At 42.4% G+C, this 23,585-nt stretch overlaps 1 protein-coding gene and 1 non-coding gene across 3 annotated transcripts in view; one reads left to right on the top strand and one right to left on the bottom strand.

Moving 5' to 3' along the window:
• The window catches only part of Esr1 (estrogen receptor 1), a 370,708-nt gene that overhangs the window by 253,774 nt on the left and 93,349 nt on the right, over positions 1–23,585 (top strand). The gene's annotated exons all lie outside the window — the stretch shown is intronic.
• LOC132649629 (U6 spliceosomal RNA) lies at positions 15,839–15,945 on the bottom strand. Its single transcript, XR_009588113.1, has one exon. It is a non-coding gene; the product is annotated as a U6 spliceosomal RNA (small nuclear RNA).

Below are 23,585 nucleotides of genomic sequence, written 5' to 3'. Positions count from 1 at the left end.
ATTTCACTGCAGCATCTTTAAAGACAAATGAGACAGAGAGCAAAGTGAGCAGCTGAGGTCAAGGATGATGAGGATTGGTAATTGCCTACCTTATCAGGAATGGTTTTATAGGGGAGAGGGATGGTGCATCTTTGGGATTAGTTCTTGAGAAAATGGAGGGAGATGGCATGGACAAAAAGCAAGTCTTCCAAAGGAGGGGGAAGGAAGATGCTACGGTCACGAAGATGGATTCTCATGCACTAGGAAAGGAGGGTTAGTATGGGCAGAGTCCCTACAGCTGGGCAGTGTGCTTCCATGAGTCTTCTCTTCAGATTGTCTCCAGTTTGTATGTTAGGGACAAGGCTTCTCACTGAGAATGAATGGAAGGAAGGTGTGAAAGGCTGGCCTGGTGAGATGGTCTTCAGGGAACAGGGAGAATGAGTGGATTAAAGTGGAGTCTGGTGACTCTGGAGACAGTCTACTCTTTCCGATGTCTGAGAACAGACGGTGTCAGTGTCTTCTTCAGTCACCATGTCTACCTGAGTGTCTGGTGACGTCAGCAGTTCTGCAAAATCAGGCAGATGAATTAAGAGACAGACCAGGGAGCCCAGACTGGAGACAAATGATAACCTCTGGAAAATGATGAGTTTGGGAAGGGAAAGCATGGTTGTTGAGGGACAAGGGGCAGTGTTTTGTCTAGGATTGGTTGGCTTCTCTAGGTATTAAATGTTCTAGCCTTTTCTCAATCAGAAAAGCTGCCTTCTTGTTTGATGGAAATAAAGGGGAGGCTGGAATGAAGCCACCATTTAGATTGCAGGCTGGTTTTCAGGTTTTTCACTCCCTTTCTACTGTGCTTGGGATCTCAAACGATGAGATGCCTTAGAGCACGTTTCTCCAGAGGGCAAGAGTCCAGGTAGTCATATCCTTTGCCCAGTTTAACCAGTTGTTCATTTTCTTGATATTTAAGCATTTAGCTCTTCATATGTGAAATATGTTTAATATATAATATGTATGCTCTCAACTCGCACTAGGTTTGGGGTTTGTATATATTCCCTTAAGCTCTTGGGCTATCTCTTTTTTCTTTCTTTCTTTTTTAATTAAATTTTTATTATTTATATTAATTACAGTGTATTTACTTTGTATCCCAGCTGTAGTCCCCTCACTCATTCCCTCCCAATCCCTCCCTCATCTTCTCCCTGCCCCTCTCTAAGTCCACTGATAGGGGAGGTCCACCTCCCCTTCCATCTGACCCTAGCTTATCAGGTCTCATCAGGAACTGGCTGCATTGTCTTCCTCTGTAGCCTGGCAAGGCTGCTCCTCCCTTGGGGGGGGGGCGGTCAAAGAGCCAGCCACTGAGTTCATGTTAGAGACAGTCCCTGTCCTCCTTACTAGGGAACCCACTTGTGTACTGAGCTGCCATGGGCTACATCTGTGCAGGGATTCTAGGTTATCTCCATGAATGGACCTTGGTTGTAGTATTAGTCTCAGAAAAGACCCCTGGGCCCAGATATTTTGGTTCTGTTACTATCCTTGTGGAGCTCCTGTCCTCTCCAGGTCATACTAACTCCCCATTCTTTCATATGATTCTCTGCACTCTGCCCAAAGTTTGGTTATGAGTCTCAGCATCTGCTTTGATATACTACTAGGTAGAGTCTTTCAGGGGCCCTCTATGGTAGGCTCCTGTCCCCCTGTCCTGTTTCCTGTTTTCTTTTTCTTCCAATGTCCATCCCATTTGTCTTTCTAAGTGAGGATTGATCCTCTTACCCCGGGTCCTCCTTCTTGTTTAGCTTCTTTAGGTGTACAGATTTTAGTATGTTTATCCTATTTTATAGGTCTAGTATACACTTATAAGTGAGTATATACCGTGTGTGTCTGACAGAGGGCTAATATCCAGAATATATAAAGAACTAAAGAAGTTAAAAAGCAACAAATCAAGTAATCCAATTAAAAAAAAATGGAGTACAGAGCTAAACAGAGAATTCTCTGTAGAGGAATATAAAATGGCAGAGAAGCACTTTAAGAAATGCTCAATTGTCCTTAGCCATCAGGGCGATGCAGATCAAAAACCCTAAGATTTCACCTTGTACTCATCAGAATGGCCAAGATCAAAAACCCAAGTGACAATACATGCTGGAGAGGTTGTGGAGAAAGGGGAACCCTCCTCCACTGCTGGTGGGAATGTAAACTTGTACAACCGCTTTGGAAATCAATCTGGCACTTTCTCAGACAACTAGGAATAGTGATTCAAGATCCAGCTATGCCACTCCTAGGCATATATTTCTTGATTTGGAAATTTACAACTATGTTGTAAAGTTGTTGTAATCAGAAGAGCATGGTACTGTTGTAAAACAGGCCGACCTGTTGACCAGCAGAAGAGGATAGGCGAAAAGTCCTATGATTCTGTACATGCATGCATGCACACACGCACATACCACACACACACACACACACACACCACACACCACACACCACACACACACACCACACACCACACACCACACACACACACACACACACACACACACACCATATTCTAGCCCCCACTGCAGCAGACGAGGTATCCCTGTGTCGAGTCATTTCTTCACTCACTGAGCCAGGACACTGTGGTTTATCTTCTGAGCAAGGAAACCCTCCCATCGTGTCTCTCCGTTCTGGTTACTGCTTTGTTTAATCTTGTAACTCTATAACGGTTTTGTTCTGTTTTGTTTTGTTTTTAAATCAATGCCTGCTGGGATTTTCAGCTAGACTTTCATCATCTTCATCCAGCTTGGTGAAGTGTTGTTTTGCTTTCCTCTTCTCCATTCTTGTCCTTGTCCTCTTTTGCTTGCACGTCTTTAATACAAACTTTCTCTTCCTTTGAGACTTGGTCTCAGTCTATCGCCTGGGCTGGTTTCAGACTCACAAATCTCCTGCATCAGCCCTCAGATACATAGGCTCTCCAGGACACTGCGGTAGCTGGCTTCGGCTGCCTTCCTTTCTTTCCTTTTTATATTCTTTCCTGCAATGTGTGTGAGACACACGCACACGTGTGGGGGAGTGTGCGTTTTGGGATTTATATACATGTGCACACTTGTGGAAGCCTGAGATTGACATCAGGTGTCTTTCTCAGTTGGGGGAGTCTCTCGTTTGAACCCTTATCCAGCTTGCCCCAGGGATCCTCTTCTCTTCCTCCTGATGCTGGGGATCACAGATTGCGCACCCTCCTGAACCGTCCGTGAATACGAAGGAGCTGAGCTTCACTCTCAGGCTGGCACAGCAGACGGGCCGTCGCCATCGCCATCGCCATCGACTGGACCACTCTTTCTGAAGGCATTGGATGCTCACACGTGTCTTCCATGTCTTTGAGATCAATCTCCCATTTTGTTTTTTTTCTTTAATACCATATTTAGGATTCTCTTATACATGAGATGAAAGATACTGGATCTTGAGACCTGTTGATTTTGTTATTCATTCTGTCTGCATATTTTTATTTTTGATTTTGGCAGCTGTACTTTCAGTTTTTAAAAGCCTTCTGTTTGCATTCCAGTTTTTTCCCCCTCTGAAACCTTGGCTTGTAAACCCTGTAATGCTAGAAGTCTCACGTCACTTCCTTCTTCTATCCTTGTCCACCTACAAAGTGCAATAGAAATGGAGCTGTAATTCCAGGATGGTGGTGAGGGGTAGAGGACAGGCTGGTTGTGGAGGGGACAGTAGCTGGGCCTACAGAAGATCTGAGGACTGTAATGAAACGTTTGCATCACTGTGACCTGCTGTGTTCTAAAGACTCAAAAGGTGAAGGGGTGCTTTGGTTTGTGTGGCCATCAGCAGCACATCCAGTGACAAGCTGGGTTTGCTTTCTATATTTAGAGTGTGTGGGGAACAAAGTCTGAAAAGGGGGAAGAATCCAATCCATACATTCCGTTCTCATCACAGTTTTCTCCTGCGCTTCACATGAAAATCAGTAAGTCTAAATCACTCTTCCATTCCCTTTCCCTTTGTCTGTGGTGATTGTCCATCTGTGTTTTCTTGCTTTCTTCCCTGTCCAGTGGTCCATGGCTGGCCTATTTGTATTGTTCATATTTGTTAGAAAGTCAAGGTTGGCACCAGCAACTGATCAAAGCTTGCACCATGGTTGTGTAATCTTGTTCCCTTGCCATGCTTTTCCTCACTTTGGGTGAGCTGATATGGTCCAGGTCAGTGGATGGAGCATTTCCTCTTACAAGCAAGTCTCTTTACTAGTGGTAGGGCCAACAGGGACACTCGTTCTGCTTGGTCCTGGTAGAGCTGCCTTGATCTTCTTTGTGTGTACACGTGTGTGTGAGAGAGAGACAGAGCAAGAGACAGAGACAGGGAAAGACAGAGAAAGAGACCAACAGATAGACTGAGAGACAGACAGACACACACACACACACACACAGAGAGAGAGAAAGAGAGAGAGTGTGCACATGTGTGCAGGACAGGGGATAAGGTTGGATGCCTCCCTCAGTTCCTCTCCACTTTATTTATCAACCATTTAACTAACTACCTGATTAATTTTTGATAGAGGGTCTCTCGGTGGACCTGGAGCTCACTGACTGGCTAGGTTAGCCAGGGAGCTCCAAAGATCAGTCTCTCCCCCACACGTGCTGGGTGTCCACAGCTGTGCCAGGTGTTTATGCACTAGAGCTCTGAATTCAGTTTCTCACGCTGAACTGTCTCGATAGGCATGAGGTTTCTTTTTCTCTTCACTACAGATATGGAGTTTCTATGTCTCCATCTGGCATCAAAACTTCTGGGCAAGAAGATCCTTGCATGATCAGCCAGTTTTAGCCAACAGAGCTCTGGCTGTGTGTGAAGGCCTAGGTTTATTGGGTGATCTCATCAGGAGATGGTATTATGCTGAATGGTCCCAGTGATCACCCCATGTGTTTTGTTCCTATGAATTCCTGCCTTCTAGGAAGGACCTGGTACCCCTCCAGGGGGGCTGTGGTTTCCTTTGTTCTAATTTCTGGAGGCCGTCCCATCTGCCTCTTGCCCAGAGAGGCAGAAAAACATGTGGTACAGTCTTTCTCCTTCCATCAACAAAATTCCTTTCTGGATTACCTTTTGAAAGGCTTTACATTTACAGAGGTTAATTAATAGAGGCTTGCCACAAGCCACAGCAAAAGCACAACGTGCCTGATAATAAAAAACGAGACAGAGGATGGTGGTTTGGATGTGAATGGTCTTCATAGGCTCACACATCTAAATACTTGGTCCCTACTTGATAGAACTGTTTGGGAATGATTAGGAAGTGTGTCACCAGAGGTGATCTTCGAGGTTTCAAAAGGCATTCCCAATTAACACTCCATGCCTTGCCCTTATGTCTCAAGATGGGCCTTCTCAGCTCTTGCTCCAGCAGCCATGCCTACCTGCCTGCTACCATGCTCTCTCTACCCTCTGAAACTCTGACCCTCTGAAACTGTGAGCTCCAACACTCTTCTAAAAGTTGCCTCTGTCACGGTGGCTCCTCACAGCAATAGAAAAGTAACTATGACATGGGTCTTACTACATAGCCTTCGAAGGGCTGGAGTTGGCTATGTTGGCCTGGTGAGGCTTGAACTTACAGACACTGGCCTGTCTCTGCCTCCTGCGTGCTGGAGTTAAAGATGTGTGCCACCACGCCCAGCCAAGATCCTTGCTAAGTAAGCCATTCAGATGTACAGCGAGACTGACACTTTGCAGTGGACTGTGCATAGACACCTTTGGACACGCAGCTGAGAAGAAACATACAAACACACGAAACATACAAATACACGAGTTTCTCAAGCCTCTTGTTACCCAGCCGTTCCTGCACGCGCAGGCAGTGAGGTGAGTGGTGGCTGCAATTTCGCCAGCGGTGGTGTATGTGTTCCTGTTAGACCCAAGCAGGAGCCAACCACGCCAACCACGGGAGAAAATGTGGAGCTGGCAGGAGCCGTGTTCCCCGTGACGCCTTTCCTCTGCTTCTGGCAGCAAACACCTCCCACCGACAGCAGCTGAGGCAGCATCGTTTGACCTTCTCTACCTGTTTTCTCACGAGCTATTAACACTCCTGTTGTTCCAGGATTCAGGGAGTCAGTGAACTCTCACTGCACACACCGAGCCTGTCTTTGTGCAGGCACGACAGTCCACCCGCTTGGCTTTCCTCTTGAAACAACACTCATTGTCCTCCTTCATGCTAAATTATTCATTGTCTTACCAATGCATCCCCTCTTTTCTGGTGATATTTTCCAATCTCTGCTGCCTTGACTTTCCAAGCACTGTGCTGGCTTCACCCTGTCTGCCTTCTATTCCTGGCTCTGATGGTGACGACACTGGACACTTTTCATAAACAGTGTCTCTACTTCCTTACTCATTGCCTTGTGCCTAGCACAGTGCTCTGCAGGAAGGTCAAAGGGCACACCAGTGGTCCACAATCAATTGAAAGAGAGGTGAGCTTGGTGGTGGCGCCTAGAGTTGACTGGAAATTGGCCTCTTACTCACTCTGGAAAGCAGATCTGGGTTAATTAAAGAAATGTTATAACAGGAAGTTGTTTCATTACTATTTTAACAGGAATTACTCACACGCTTTTATTAGTAACAGCACGGAGACATCCTGGACAGCTGACTGAGGAACTAATCCTCAGTACTTTAGCATAGCCCAGCCCTCTATCTTGTCCTTTTACCTTTGTTCTTCGCTTCCATGCTGTAGTCAGGCTTTTAGCTACTTTGTCAGATTCTTTATCCTATTTCCCTATACCAACCCTCCCCCTTCCAAGCCCCCAACACTAAGAAGGAGAGAAAGAAGGACAGAGGGGTGAGGGAGCATAGATCTCTTTAGACTACTTCCTACTGATTAGGGGCATTGAGTTCCTTGGGGAAAGTCCAATCTTCCGTTGTCAGATTATCTCCAACCAGCAACCAGAAATCCAGCAAGCAGCAAATGCAATTAGCAACCAGCAAAAGCAGCAGCAGGAACCAGATGCAGCAGGGGCAGCAGCAGTGGCAGCAGCAGTGGCTGCAGGACCTCTTGGTGTGCTCACATTTACACCCTCTCAGAAGTCCCCAAAATTCCAAACGTGAACAATCTTCAGCTGGCAAAATCACACCCCTGCCAGAGCACAAGACAAATCATAGTTAGCTGTTGTGGTCAGTCTGAAGCAGCCTCATATCTCACATCTGAGAGCAAAACAAAAACATTCACATAACACAACTGTGTTTTTAGAGAAACCAAAATTCTCACTATGTGGCTCCTCACTCCAAGGTCCAATACAAGCTTCTGTTGACTAGTCTGTTCTAGGTAGGTTTAGTCTATTTTCTTTTTCCATATGCCTTTCCAAATATTCTTTCTCCATGAAGTCCCACTGTTTTCCAAACCATCCAAGGCCAATTGCAAATAGTACTTTGTCTGTGATAGTCCTGACCCCTGTCTCACTGCAAATATCTGGACCCATCTTTGATTCCTGCCTCTAAGACAGTGTATGTCACCTTGAACGAGTTGATCATTAAGTGTATTAATTTATTTAGACTCTAGGAATATATCAGTAGCCTTTGAACCCCATGTAGCGCTATGATAGTACCTGGTACACTCTAGACAACTGATACTCATTGATAAGATCTACATTAATGTTGTTTTTGACTGGTGAAAGCTCTAGTATGGGGAGGTAGGGTGTTGGTAACTGACTGAGTGTGGCCCACGGACTCTGTGAATAAGTAGATGTTAATGGCAACTCCATGATTGTCTCCTTAACCCTCACTGCTGTGTGATTTAGACGCCTGCCTGCATTTCAGGAGGAGGAGGCAGGGAGAAGGCTTCAGTGAGATCCTGACTTGATGCTGACTAGAAGGCTGTAGAACCGTTACATTCTATCTACATTCAGAACCATTGCGTTCTATCTGCCTATTAATCTTCCCTGAATTGTAAACAAGCTACAAAATGCAGGTGGATTTTCAGTTTACTCTCATCTTCATGGACAACTCACAGGGTCCACAGAGGGAATGGAATTGATAGAATGGAACGGGCCGGGTGAGGATGAGGTAGATGGCAGTGAGCCTGGGTTGTAAAGAAAGAAAGCTGTCAGCTGTTGGGGGCCTCAGGCATGCTGGGCTGGGTCCAAAATCTCCAGTTTTCACTGAGCAGCTGCTACTTTTCCTGAGGCCAACTGTGATGGCAGTACAAGCTCTCTCTAGTCACAGACCTCAAGTTGACTGTTACCCCTTCCTATAAGCTGCTTAAAAGCAAGCATAGAGGACCAATGAGAGGGCTCAGAGGTTAGAAGCATTTCTGCACCAGCCACGCAACTAAAGGCCCATATCCTGGACCCACATAAAGGTGGAAGGAGAGAACTGAGTCTCCATGATATCCCATGACACACACACACACACACACACACACACTAATGAATTAAACATATATAAAAGCAAGCACTGAAAAAGTCATTGCTTCGTATTTCATAACTTTGCAGAGGCTTCTGCAAGTTAAAACACAGCTTCCTAACAAGGTTAATGAGGGAATCTAGTTGATAGTGAGTTTTACATGCTATAGACACTGATATACTCCCATCAAACATCGCTTGGCTGTCTCCAGTCACAGATGGATCCTGGACACTTTGTGCTCATCAATTCCTCTTGCCTCACTTTAGATACATAGCAGTTTGTGTAAAGCAGAAGTCAGCAGCGGTTCTATAAAAGATCAGATACTAAATAGAGGCTTTGCACATGTTGGGTCTTTATCAAACGATCCATTCTACCTCTATAGCAGCAAATTAGTTACAGGTAAACAAATGGCCATGGCCATATGCCAATAAAACGTTATTTAAAGACAAAGGGGTCAGCCTGGGCTGTAATTTTCCAATTCCTTATTAAAAGACAAAGACAAAATGTGCTCTGTCCATTAACACCTCCACCAAGGCGTCATCTGAGTTTTCTCTAATTTTCTAAAACTTCCTGAGCAGGAAATGGCTAAATTGATGACAGAGCGATCTGATTTAATCATTGAGATAATGGTGGCTCACTCGGCATGTTTTCTGTGTTCCAGACTTTCTCCGAAGCACTTTACACGTTTCGTATGATGTGCAAAGCAAGTGCTCTTATTATTTCCATTTACAGCTCACAGAACTGAGTCATGGCTTAAATAGACGGCTATGCTCATAAGTCACCATATATCGAAACAGATGTCTGATTACAGGATCCTTGGGCGTCTGTGCAGACTGAAAATATGTTATTAAACTGAGGGAGTGAGTGTGAGGCTTTCACACAGAAGTCTAGATTAATATCCCAGTCCTACCCTAGAACATAGCACATTGACACCAGCCTTGGCTCTCCTACTTACGAGAAGCAATTAGCCCCAGCATCTGCCCCTCTCCCCTGAGAGATGGGTGTCAGGGTGGAAGTTTGTGTCAGTTGAGTTCTCTGAACTGTGAGCATGCCATACAGGTTATTAGTGTGTGTTTGCATCTAGAGTAATCTTTTCCGAACATGAAATGTAAACCTTTAAATGACAGTCTTTAAACTACAAAGTCTTTTTATTACTTTGCTACTTAAAAGATTCCACCTCTCAGCTCCCACAGTGTTTGCTTTTCTAGGTTTTCAGTCCACTGTAGCTAGCTTTGAGACTGTCCTAGCTACCTCACTACGATGAAAAGGTGAAGCCAGCAAACACACACACACACACACACACACACACACACACACAGACACACACACAGACACACACGTGCGCGCACATCCATGCTGAAGAGAGGGAAAGAGAATGCTCTGTGAAACAAGAATGAAACTTTTCCTGAGGGACTTAGTGGACACTTCAGGAACTGCAGGAATAAGATAGGTTGCAGGGAGGCTGAGCTGCAGAGAATGCGTGGTGAGCTGTTTACAGGGCCCAGCGATGATCTCGTGCCACTACGTCTTGTCAGAGATTGACTTTACGGGTAGTTTCAAGACCAACACCTCCCGGTTTCCTTCACCCCCTCAGCATGGCATCTGGTAAATTCTGGTAGCTCAGTCATGAGGGTTAGAGACCCCTCTCCATCTTGGCAGAAAAGGAAAGCAGAAGAAAAAACCTTGAGTGTGTCTCTTTACCCAGGCAAAGTTCTTCATGATCTTGCACTCAGGAAATTCTTCCTTTATTTTTTTTCCAGTGTTTACTCTTCTATATTATACTAAGCTCTCTTTCATATTTATTAAAAAATTGTAATCGATTGATGCATCAGCCATAGTTCTTCAAAAAAAATAAGACTAACAGGATTTATGTATATGTCTGTCTGTCTGTCTCACTCCATCCATCCATCCATCTGACATCTATTAAAGATTTTTAAGTCTTTGTGTATACATGATGTGTGCTTGTTTATGTGTGTTTACATGTGTCACTGTGTGCATGTGGAACTCAGATGAGAACCCTGACTGCCTTCCTTCTCTTCTGAGGTAGGGTCTTTCTCCGCTTCCTGCCACACGCTCGAGGCTGACCCTCCTGTGAGCTTCCAGGGGCTCTCCTGTCTCAGTGTCCCATCTCCCTACAGGAGCACTGAGGCGACAAACCGGCGTTGATGCGTCACGTCCAACTTTACCTGGGTTCTTGGGATTTGAACGTAGGTCCTCAAACTTGTGTGGAAAGTGTTTTGTTCACTGAGGGGTTGTCTCATGCAGTCGTGGCAATGGCACATCTGAAATCTGCAGGCCAGGCTGGCAGGTCAAAGCAGGCGGACTTCGTATTGCTATCTGAAGGCAGAACTCTTTCTCAGAGAGCCTCCAGTCTCTTCCCTCAAAGCCTTCAGCAGATGGGGCAAATCCCGCCAGTCCAGTAAAGTGAACTCAGTCCTACTCACAGTCCTTTAGAAATGTCAATTACCTCTAGAAATGCTTTCACAGACACATCAAGATTAGAGATTGACCAACAACTGGACATTCTACTCCAGCCACATTGGTGCATAAAAGTTGACCTCACACATGGTAACTTCTTCTCTCTGTAGACCTAAACTAGAGAGAAAAGCTGGACATTTTGAGGAGGCTGGGTCGGAGGTTTGCAGGGTACTGGGCCTTAAAGTGCACTCACTGGTGGGTGTGTCCTTAGTCCAACCTCGGCATAGAACAAGTGGATTAAAATACTCCCTGCTGAGGATAGAGGTGGTGTTTATGTGCATTATTTGAATTATTCCAGGAATCCTAAGGGATCCCTTTCTGTCTTATGTTTTAGAGTTCTGAATTTTGTTATGTTCAATAGAGTAAGCTCTACTTTTTTCTTCGTTAAAAAACACAAAATCCAGGAGGAATGAGGAGGAAGAAAGATTGTTGTAGCTTATTTTCATCAAAATCTCGGTGTTCCAGCTTCAGGGATACTTGGGGTGATTTCAGCTGCTCTCTGTATCCATTGGAAATAAAACAAATCTGTCAATAGTAGGTTCATTGACTGTTCTCAGAGAAGGTGGCCGAGGAATAAAGGAGGTCTGTACCTAAACAGTTCACAATGAATTGAGTTAATGAATGCTTGTTTATACACTGTAACTACAAAACTTCTTTGGCTTTCCAAGCTCAAATTGCTTGGAACCTGCACTGCTGTAGTATACTATAATAATATTATTTGTTATAGTGTTTTATGATGTCCAGGTTTGGGTTAATTGAGAAATACTTTAATAGCAGCAATGCCCTTACACTTAAATTTTATTTCATATTCTGAAAATGCATAATAAGGGAAATATAATTCCAAAGTAAAATGCTTTAGCCATGAACTGAAATTAAGCATCTTTATCTATTCTCATATAACAACTTATATTTAACATTTTATGTAGTATCTTTGTCATTAATTGGTTGTTTCCTGGGGGCAAAATATTTTTAAAGCTATGTATTGCTCCAAGTTTTTACACACACACATGTGTATGATATATATATGTAACAAGAATTAAATCTACCATTCAACACAATGGAAAAAAATCTTTGAATTGAGGCTTCTTGAAGTCTAAAAGTGTTTATTATCAATTTCCTTTGCTGGTATTACCAATGCTAAGTGCCATGGAAAGGCCACTGAAAAACAACCATAAGTACTAGATAACGTGTTGAAAACTGCCTTTAACAATGCATCACTGAGCTGGCAAAAGAGTACACCACTGTAACGAACAAAAGAATGTGAAAGCAGGAGCCCTGGGAGGTACGAGGGCCTACTAATGTTTATAAGACCAGACAGTGTCAAGATTCCATTCTGACCCTCATGTAGAACAGGAGAATAGCTTTCCATGTGTCTGAAGCTCCGTGAGACACATGGAGTGTGTGGAGTGTGTGTGGCTTTGGGTGGTAGTGGAATGAACAGGAAAGAAACCCTGTGCAGGAAGGAACGCACTAACCAAACTTGCCCAATGCCACTTTGGTTGAGAATAGAGGAACAGAAGGTGTGTTTGACACATAGGGATCACAAGCTGAGCTAGCGTGTGCCTGCTCCAGTGATGGAGGTTATTGGTGCATTCTGTAGCAACCACAGCCAGTGTTCTTCAGTGTGGACAGGGATAGAACAATGAGAGGGCTCTGTAACAGAGAGAGAGAGAGAGAGAGAGAGAGAGAGCTAGGACAGGGGGATGGAATCTCATGTTGGTTCTCAAGGTTTTCTCACTAAGGAGATTTCAGCGGATACGTGTCATAGCCAGAAACCATAGAACAAACACGCACTGCCCTGCGCAAACCACAAGGAGTAAGATAGAAGTAAAGTAAGCTTGTGGAGCCAGACTTGGGAACTTCAACCAGTGGTATTTTGATAATGAAGATGGCAGATGCCTATGAAATAGGTTTAAGGGGTTAAGGAGGGACTTGAAGATCTCAGCAAGGAGGAAAAAGACAAAAAATGGGTGAACAGACTAGAAGGCAGAATAAAAACAATCTTTGAAAAGAAAATAGTGTATCAGTGATAGTGAAAACAATTACAGATGGGCTAACAGTGGAAGGAATAGAGCACAAGAAAAATAGTTTAACTGAAGAATATGTACACACACACACACACACACACAGACACACACACACACACATACCTGTGAGGATCAGTTGAAATGCAGTGTATGGAAGTGTGGCTCATTTTAACCAGGGTTACATAAGACAGAGAGCAGAGAACAGAAATGCACAATGTTCAGAGAACATAATGGCTAGGTATCTCCTAGAAATGTTAAAAGACACAGACATTGGATTTAGAAGCTTGTGATATGCAAGCATAAATAGAAAAACGAAACAAAGCAAAACTCCACAATCAAGACCCATTTATGATGTAAGCAGAACATCAAATGCAAAAAGCTTACCTTAAATACGGCTGGAGGAAAGACCTGCCTCCTTTGAAGGCAGAGACACCTCAGTAGGAAGTCAGCACAGAACTCCAATGTGGCCAGATGACACACCCTCCAAGTGAAAGCTCCACGTGGCAAAGCCATCTGTCAAGCTAGAGTGATGTGATGATGTCATCAGACAGAAAGGAGAGCGTGTGTGTGTGTGTGTGTGTGTGTGTGTGTGTGTGTGACCGAAGAAACATTTTAAACCTAAGAAATAAGATTCTAGCCAGAATGTCTGATCTACGAGGGAGGATACTGAGATTAAGAATATTTGAGTAAATGAAAACAATGTGAAGCCATGAGACGATGGATGCTTCAAATAAGAGAACTAAATAAATGTAGCACAGCGATGGTTTATAAGTTGGGAGACAAATAAGGAGGCAAAGTATCATGTGACTCTTGTCATCCCTTCTGTGTGTTCAACTGTTACCTTCTTGTTAGGGTATCAGATGAACTGATTTGAGCTTAGCAAGAAATCTCACCTGTTCTTTCCAGGCAATGGACAATAAGTCTTGATATATTTGCTTTCTTGATATATTTGTATAAAGAATTAAAATTTGATGAGATTTGATTGTTGTGGTCTCAACGAGGATAATTTTTGATATTGATTGTTCAATAAGGGATATTTTGATTTTGCTGTAGGTACTACAGATATTTTAATTAAATTTTTATTTTTTATATTAATTACAGGTTATTCACTTTGTATCCCAGCTGTAGCCCCCTCCCTCTTCCCCTCCCAAGCCCACCCTCTCTCCCTCATCTTCTCCTATGCCTCTCTCCAAGTCCACTGATAGGGGAAGCCCCTTCCGTCTGACCCTAGCTTATCTGGTCTCATCAGAACTGGCTGCATTGTCCTCCTCTGTGGCCTGGCAAAGCTCTGCCTCTGGCAGAGGCAGTCAAAGAGCTAGCCACTGAGTTTATGTCATAGACAGTCCCTGTTCCCCTTACTAGGGAGCCCACTTGGACACTGAGCTACCATGGGCTACATCTGAGCAGGGGTTCTAGGTTATATCCATGAATGGTTGGATTATCAGTCTCAGAAAAGACCCCTGGGCCCATATATTTTGGTTCTGTTGCTCTCCTTGCGGAGCTCCTGTCCTCTCTGAGTCTTTCTATCTCCCCTTTCTTTCCTAAGATTCCCTGCAAAGTTTGTTTATGTGTCTCAGTATCTGCTTTGATACAATGCTAGGTAGTCTTTCAGAGACCCTCTGTGGTAGGCTCATGTCCTGTTTCCTGTTTTCTCTTTTCTCCAATGTTCATCCAATTTACCTTTCTGAGTGAAGATTGATCATCTTACCCAGGGTCCTCCTTCTTGATTAGCTTCTTTAGGTGTACAGATTTTAGTATGATTGTCCTATATTATATATCTAATATCCATTTAAATGTGAGCATATACCATGTGTGTCTTTCTGCTTCTGGGATACTTCACTCAGGATGATCTTTTCTAGATACTACCATTAACCTGCAAATTTCATGATTTCCTTGTTTTTAATTGCTGAGTAGTAGTCCATTGTGTAGATGTACCACAATTTCTGTATCTATTCCTCAGTTGAGAGACATCTGGGTTCTTTCCAGGTTCTGGCTATTATGAATAAAGCTGCTACGAACATGGTTGAGCAATTGTCCTTGTTGTATACTTGGGCATATTTTGGATATATGCCTAGGAGTGGTATAGCTGGATCTTAAGGAAGTACTATTCCTAATTGTCTGAGAAAGTGCCAGCTTGATTTCCAAAGTGATTGTACAAGTTTACATTCCCACCAGCAGTGGAGGAGGGTTCCCCTTTCTCCACATCCTTTCCAGCATGTGTTGTCACTTGAGTTTTTGATCTTAGCCATTCTGATGGGTGTAAGGTGATATCTCAGGGTCGTTTTGCATTTCCCTGATGACTGAGGATGCTGAACATTTCTTTATGTGTTTCTCTGCCATTGTATAGTCCTCTACAGAAAATTCTCCGTTTGGCTCTGTACCCCTTTTAATTGGATCACTTGATTTGTTGCTTTTTAACTTCTTTAGTTCTTTATATATTCTATAGGCAGTCATTGTGTTCTGACAACAGTGTCCTTTGCTTTACAGAAGCTTTTCAGTTTCATGAGGTTCCATTTATTGATTGTTGATCTTAGAGCCTGTGCTGTTGGTGTACAGTTTAGGAAGTTGTCTCCTGTGCCAATGATTTCAAGGCTCTTCCCCACTTTTTCTTCTAAGAGGTTTAGTGTGTCTGGTTTTATGTGGAGGTCTTTGATCCACTTGGAATTTAGTTTTGTGCAGGGTGATAAATATAGATCTATTTGCATTTTTCTACATGTAGACATCCAGTTAGACCAGCACTATTTTTTGAAGGTGCTATCTTTTTTCATTGTATGGTTTTGGCTTCTTTGTCAAAAATCAAGTAGTCACAGGTGTGTGGGTTTATTTCTGGGTTCAATTCGATTCCATTGATTCACCATTCTCTTTCTATTACCGTGCAGTTTTTATTACTATTGCTCTATAGTACAGCTTGAGATCAGAGATGGAGATACCTCCGGATGATCGGTTGTTGTACAAGATTGTATTGACAACTCTGGATTTTTTGTTTTTCCATATGAAGTTGAGAATTTTTCTTTCAAGTTAAAAATAGCGAACACTTCATGAATTTGCATGTCATCCTTGGGCCGGGGCCATGCTAATCTTCTCTGTATCATTCCAATTTTAGTATATGTGCTGCCGAAGAGAGTACCTACAGATATTTTTATTTTAATATTTTTAAAGAATTACTCCATATTCAAAGTCTATTTCATTGTCTTCACCTTCAGCAATACAAGCTGCTTTTAAAATAATTTTCTTCAATTTTAGTTTAAAAATAGTCTCATCAACATTCTTGGTAATTTATCTTTTTAATTTTTATTTTGTGAGTGGTACTTATCTTAAAAAATCACTTTGCAGTTTATTCAATAGTTTGGTATATCACCAAAATTCATCTGTAAAAATGGCTGATTTTAAAATTCATTTTTAAGGTGAGGCCCCAACCCTAGATGAAGAGCTCAATGGCTGTAGAGAAAGGGAGAATCAGTTTCTCCAGGGATGAGCCCCAGGATAAGACATCCAATCCCAAGTGGTCAGCCCTAAAATCACATACATATGAGAAACACACACACACATGTATCAATAATAATTGTAAAAGAAGAAGTCATTAATTTGAGAGGGAGTTGGTGAGTCACAGGAAGAGTAGGAAAGGGAGTGTTAGAAATGATGTAAATATGGTACTCATGTATGAAATTCCCCGAAAAAGTAAAAAATCATAACGTAAAGCAGACAAAAGCTGGGCTCACGACGTGTGGAGAGGATGGACTGTTGGCTCCACTTTTGCATGTTCTTTCACTTTGGAAGTAATCAAATTGATGAGTTGCATGTAACATTACTGTCTGGTTCTATGCATAAAATTTCATATGACATTTTATTACATGTTTGCTGAGTGGAATGATTCAGACAATGCATTTTCAGCTGTCACATTTTGGAGTGCCTATGTCGGAAGGAAAGAACCCTTAGAATGTTGGTAAGTGATTGGCTTTCTTGGAACCTGCTGCATGCCAGTTTTACTAGGAAAAAAATAATGAATTCAGATGGCCGGCTGCATTCCAGCTCGTATCTTTCCCTTTGCATTCTTGAATTGTGACACTCCTCCTGACACTGGCTAAAGAAGTTGCTAGACTCTACAAAAACAAAACAAAATAAAACTGTGCAATTAATTTCCCAGCGTCTTCTCTCTTGCATGTGTCACTACAGGGCTCTGAGTAATTTTTGGTGGCTGGCAACAATTCAAGCACCATTTCTTGACTTTGGTGTAGGGGAGGAGCAATACATGAAAATACAATATTTTTTCCTAAATGGGTTAAAATATGTATTTTGTTTAAATAGTCTTAAACCATCTCTCTTCTTTTAGGTAGCCTAACAATAACTCTTTGGGAGAGTTAAGTGTGACTGGGAGCTCTTTGAACAGCACTGTCTGTCTGGGTTATCTTGCCCAAAAGGTCAGCTAGATAAGCCCTGCAAGCCAGACTTTTATGTGAAGCTTTCAAATGGCTGCAGGTGTCTTAGGAGGAGACTAATTTTATTTTCTAATGATTAGAAAGAATGACCAGATCATGAACTCTAAAGCCATGCTTTGTTCCTCACGTCCTGGACAACGTGTTCTGAGTTTCTATTTTCAGTTGGACAGCGGTTCACTCTTCCTGCTCCTTCTGTATCTCCATTTCAAGGCTCGGGAGCATCTCATCTCGGCTTGACTCCTTATAAACTTGTATTTTCCCCTGCCCCACCCCCGCCATTGCCTTTCCTATACCAGTGACTTGTCTTTAGCGCAGTGTAAGTGAGAAAAGACAGGATACATTCAGGGATCTGGAGAACTTCCTTGCTTATCGTCTTTTGTTTTTTTCCCTTTGAGACAGGGTTTCTCTGTGTAGCCTTGGCTGTCCTGAACTCACTTTGTAGACCCGGCTGGCCTTGAACTCGGAGATCCACTTGCTTCTGCTTCCCCAAGTGCTGGGATTACAGGTGTCCACCAGCATGCCTGGCTTTGTTTATGGTCTTAATATTTACTTTTTAATAAGCTCTACCATGCATAGTAAGTGCTACCTAGCTAGCACTTCACCAGTTTTTGTGGCATTGAATTGAGTTTGATCTTATGTAGAATAAGTGACAATAAAAGACAATATGACAGACACCTTCAACCGAAGAGAAATATACACTAAAGTGTTTGATTTCCTTTCTTTGAATAGAACCAGAAAAATAGTTGTCCTTGAAAAACAACTTCATATTTAAATGTAAGACCTTTTTGATGACAGGCCAAGTTCAATAAAATGGACTTGAGAAATATATGAACAATATCTATTAAATTTTATGAAATATGTTAAATATGTCTACATAAAATCATTGCATCTCTAATAATATTGAACTATAAAAATTTAAACAGGTAATATTTAATGTCCCTTATTCTATTGGTACATTAAACCTTATTCAACACGATCCGTTGAGCTGTCAGTCTTCTTGGACACATGAATCTTTGACTAGTACTCTTCATGTTCATCAGGAGCCCTCTTCTTAAAAACAGAGTAGTTTCTTAGGTCAATTTTAAATGCCAAGATAAGGAGTTGTGCCGTGGTCCCAGGCAAATTATGGCCCATTTTTGTTCCCTATCTTTGTTTAACTTGACATTGAGATTATGCAAATTCCTCTACAGGATACAAGCGTATTTTTACAACCTTACTTTACTCATTCACTCTGTGTTTAATTCAATAAAACACATGATGAACGCTACTGTGTGTAAGAGGGTAGCAATGAAAAGCTGACAAAGACAAGAACGTGCTAAAGCACCCCCAACCAGATGAACTATGCACAGACAGAAAGAAGAAAAGGAAGGCGGAGGAGATGGGACTCACGAACTTGAGAGACTGGTCCAAATCCCTCTTTAAATATACTCCTGACTATATTGCATGACTCGGCTTAGGACCACTGGCTGTTTTATTGCTTCGATAGGCTTTACATGTAGTGTTCTTACTTTAGTGAGCAGCATCTGAAAACTATTCATACAGAGGCCAGAACAGTGCTTGTCTGCTAGAGCCATAGTAATTCAGGCCTCAAGTAACTTTAAATGTTCCAGTAGCTCTATGAAAGGAGTAGAAAATCATCCCAGTATAGTTAATGGCAATCTTATCTGTTGTTTAATATAGAAAATCTTTGTATTTCAACATGTAATCAATATAAAATATTATATAGCAACCATTTCTCAGATTTTGTTTGGTAATGTCTTTGAAATCAAGTTTGCACTTTTTACTAATTTCCTTTCTGAATGTGGATGTTAAATTTTCACTAGAGTATGTAACGTGTATTTTGATTAGTTAACATCTAGGGCTGAAAAAAAAACAAAAACCACTGACAAATGCCCAATGGCAATGGCTACTCCATTGGATACTGTAGGACTAGAATGACAGTCTAGCAAGTGCTGAAATAGAGGCATGAAGAGAGTTGAAAAGAAACAAAAGATGTGGGTCTTGAAGAAAGATCAATAGAAGTTCACCAGGCGGAGTGGGGAGGGAAACCGTGCAAGCTCTTGAAAGCCTGAATAGCTTGATTCAATTAAAGGGAATCATTTGATTAAGAGCAATTAATTGAGCATACATTAAGTGCATTGTCTGGCTGGTACCAGGGTTTCTGTGACACAGTCTCTGAGATCAAGAATCTCAGAGTCTAAATCTCCTTCCTGGCACCATTTGTTCAGAGGTGGAGATAGATAATATACCAGAATGCTGTCTGTTCCGGTGGCTCAGATTTCTGTCTTATCAGCTTCACAGTCTCCTCATGAATAAACTTTTCTTGTTCTTTTTTGAGCTACGAGCAAACTGTGTTGCCGGCTTGTTTCCAGTGTACAACAACCACCTCAGGGATTCGCATGGGAGCGAGCTGCATAGACCGTGCTGGCTGTGCACTCATGAGGACCTCAGTTCAGAACTCCAGCGTCTGCGTAGAAGCAGGGTGCAGCGCGGCCGTATGTGATACCAGGTCACCGTCCTGGAGCTGGGGATGAGCAGATGCTAGGAAGCTGTTGGATAGGCAGTGTAGCCATTTGCTGAGCTCCAGTTTCATGGAGACACTCTGTCAAAAACTGAATAGCGGTAGAATTCTTGCCTCTGCACACATGCTCACGGTATGTGGACCCAAAACACACCCACACCATTAACATGTACTAGTTTTACATATTAATGACATGCAGTGTTCTACTTTAATCAAGCAATACAATATGCATGAATCAAATCTAGACTTCTTAAATCTACTATCCCTTTTTCCCCTTCCCAGCTCCAGTAATCGCCATCAGTATTCTATGTTCAGGTTATGGTTTTTCTATTTTCAAATATTAGAAAGAATTTTTTGTGGCAAGCCATTAAGAAGACTCTTATAATCCTTGGGTCTATGCACACACACACACACACACACACACACACACACACACAAACTCACTCACACATGTACCACATGTACACATGAGAAAAAAAAAGTAGAACAGAGCCCTCACAATCTCACTTTACAGTCCTGAGTCCCCGGGAAGTCCCTGGATTTGAACGTTTTCTTTTCTCAGCTCTATAGACTGTGTCTATTGCTTTGCTGCAGGTAACTCTCCTCACAGATTAGACAAACACACCAGCCAGAACATTTAAAATCAAACAACCAAAATCTCAGAAAAGAGTAAACTGGCACACCTAGAGAGGTTAGAGAGAGTCTCTGGACTGTTCCATGCACGATTGCCTTCCTGGTTTTAAGCTATTCAGCAAAGATTTTTATTGTCATCCATGATGGTGATTTTAGCCTTCTCTTCAGCTTTCTAATGACAGATATTGTTTCCTAAAATCTAGCCTGCATGCGTTATTTTTTCCCCCTTTATGGGTGTCTTTATTAAGGCTACTTCCCATTTATCAGAAAATTTCCTTTGTTTTTGGAGAAATGAAGGTTAAGGTAAAAATCAGAGACATTTTATAGAAAGCTGGGACAGCCATTCAAACCCAAGTACGAAGAAATAACATGCCTAAGCAGGATCCATTTTGAGAGCCAAAATACTAGAAATAACAAACTTGGTAATCAGTTTTGGCACTTGAACCTGGGCTGAAATCAGCAACTGTGGCACCTCTGCATAAGTTCCCACACAAGGTGATTTTAACCTCCATCATTATACGCTCGCTCTGTCTCAGTGGACAGCCCAGCCTTAGCCCTGGGCTCCCCACCCCCACCCCTCCAGGCTGTGCAATTTGTGCACTGGGGAACTATTATTTGTGAGTATTATTCTGTCATTCTGCTCCTTTGTCTCAGATCTGGAGATGCCCATTTTCTTCAGAAGAGGCTTCTTTTCACTATATTCTTTTCAGAATATAGTCATGTTCTGTCTTTGCTTGGCCCCTCTTTCCATGAAGCAGTCGCTCAGGGCGAAATCACCAATGATTTCTAAAAAGCACTTGGTTTTTCCTTCTCTTCTGAATGTTCTTTAACTGGAGCTCACCATGCATGGGTACCTTGGGATGACTTTAAAGGAAACAGTCCATGAAGTTTGATTTAAGGTCTGTTCCCTTGTGTAGTTTTTCCCAAGTGGCTCAATCACATTCGTCCTTAGCTTTTTCATCACTAAGATGCCTGAAAACTCCCACCACATACGGGATATGATGTGAATAGAATACCGCATATAATACCACATAAAGTACGGAATATAGGAAACACGTCACTCAGTGTCGGTTCGTGTACGATGCTGCTCATGGTGACAGACTGCCTTGACACTGTTCTCCCTGGTAGGATGGCCGTGCTGTTGGGTCTGATACTTGGAACTCTATCTTTGAAAAAGATTATCTCCTACAGAAGGAGGTAGTGGATCTTTTGAAGGGTTATAAGGAACAGGAGAAGGTTTCAGGCTAGATTGAATGTAACTATAGTTGGGGATCTGCTTGTTCTCAGGCATGAGATGTAAGAAGTTAATTTTCTTGGTCATATTCTTCATTGCTTAAGTTCCTAGTGTGCTACTTTGGGATGAGAAAATTGAGTGCTTTTATCATTGCTGATGTGGAGTTGGGTGGGTATGGGTACCTTTCCTGGCTGTGGAACAGGCCAAGAAGGAAATAGGTGAAATGTGGCACCCTAGTCTTGGGCAAAAAAACAAAATGAAACAAAACAAAACCCTGTAAGATAAGACTCTATATACAAGGTAGTTTTTTTATGTTTATTTTTTTCACGATTTATTCATTACATGTCCTGATTGAAGCCCCCTCCCTCAACTGCCCCAGTCCCACTCATCTTTCTTTTCCCCATTCCCTTCCCCTAGTGCACTGAAAGGGGGAGTTCTCCACTATTGCTGTCTGCCTATGGCTTGTCATGTTTCATCAGGACTGCCTGGATCCTCTTCCTTGGTGGCCTGGCAAGGCCGCATCATCAGGAGCAAGTGATCAAAGAGCACGCAACTGAGTTCATGATAGAGGCAGCCCCTGCTCCCCTCACTCAGAGATCCACATGGACACTGAACTGCCAATCAGCCACATCTGAGCAGGGGGTCTAGGTCCTCTCCATGCAAGGTCCTCCATTGGTGCATCATTCTTTGCAGGACCCCCTGGGCTCAGATCTTTTAATTTTGTTGGTTTCCTTATGTGTATCCTGTCACCTCCATCTCCCTCTATTCTCACTCCTTCCTTTCATAGCAGCTTTATTTGTAATAGTGAGAATCTGGAAACAACCTAGATGTCCCTCTGTTGAGGAATGGATACAGAAATTGTGGCATATCTACACAATGGAATACTACACAGCTATTAAAAAACAAGGAAATCATGAAATTTGCAGAAAAATGGGTGGAAGAGATCATCCTGAATGAGGTAACAGCCATCTACAGCCCTAAAGAAGCTAAACAAGGAGGACCCTAGGGAGGATACTGAAATCTCATTCAGAATGGCAAACAGGATAGACACCAGAAGCAGTAAAAGAGAAGAAACAAGATGGGAAACTACTCTAGAAGGTCCTCTGAAATGACTCACCCAACAGGGGATTGAAGCAGATGCTGAGACTCACAGCCCAACTTTGGGCAGAGCACAGGGAGTCTTACAAGACAGTTTTTAACTCACTATTTTAAAAATAAAATTAATGCGAAAGTCTATGATGATAAAAGCTTCAACGCAAGCTCTGGTTCTCTCTCTCTCTTTATGTATTGTAAAAATAGCATTGTTTAAGGGAGCAGAGCACTAGCTGGTCTCCTCTGCTCCTGTAACTATTTACATTCATCTCAGGTTCTCTTCTCCAGGCACATTGCTATAAGAAACATTGATCTCTATTGGTGAGGTTATAAAAATGAATAACCAAAGTGCACCTTATTATAAATTATAAAATATGATTAAATGGAGAAATGTGCAGCATTTTGTAGAACAAATACTTTTAAAATATAGTTTTGAAAATCAAGGGGATTTGTGTATAAGACCCCAAAACATTTGAAGGGTAGTTGGATATTTAATGGAAAAGTCTCCTAATGTACTCTCTTCAGTATCTTTGTCAATTGAAATCACATTAGGACAGTTCTCTTGGTAGCTACATCATTTTCAATTATTTACCTGTGTCTAGATACTAGCCATGTTAATTTTCTAGATTGTCCTGACTTTTTGCTATGAAAGATGAAAATCATTTTTTCCCTTTTCTTTTTCTTTCCCCCCTTTCCATTTCTTCACTTTTCCTGAAGCTCAATCAGGGAGTGTGAATGTTTGGGAGGGGTATCTACCCTTCATACAGAGCAGAACTATCTGTCAATACCTCTGCCCTGACCTTTTCACCTATGAACGAGAAGGTCTAGCCTGGGAGATGTGTTCAGGAGGC

This window comes from Meriones unguiculatus, chromosome 20 (assembly GCF_030254825.1).
Source record: "Meriones unguiculatus strain TT.TT164.6M chromosome 20, Bangor_MerUng_6.1, whole genome shotgun sequence".
NCBI classification, from domain to species: Eukaryota; Metazoa; Chordata; class Mammalia; order Rodentia; family Muridae; genus Meriones; species Meriones unguiculatus.
This window is presented reverse-complemented; position numbering and strand designations above follow the sequence as displayed.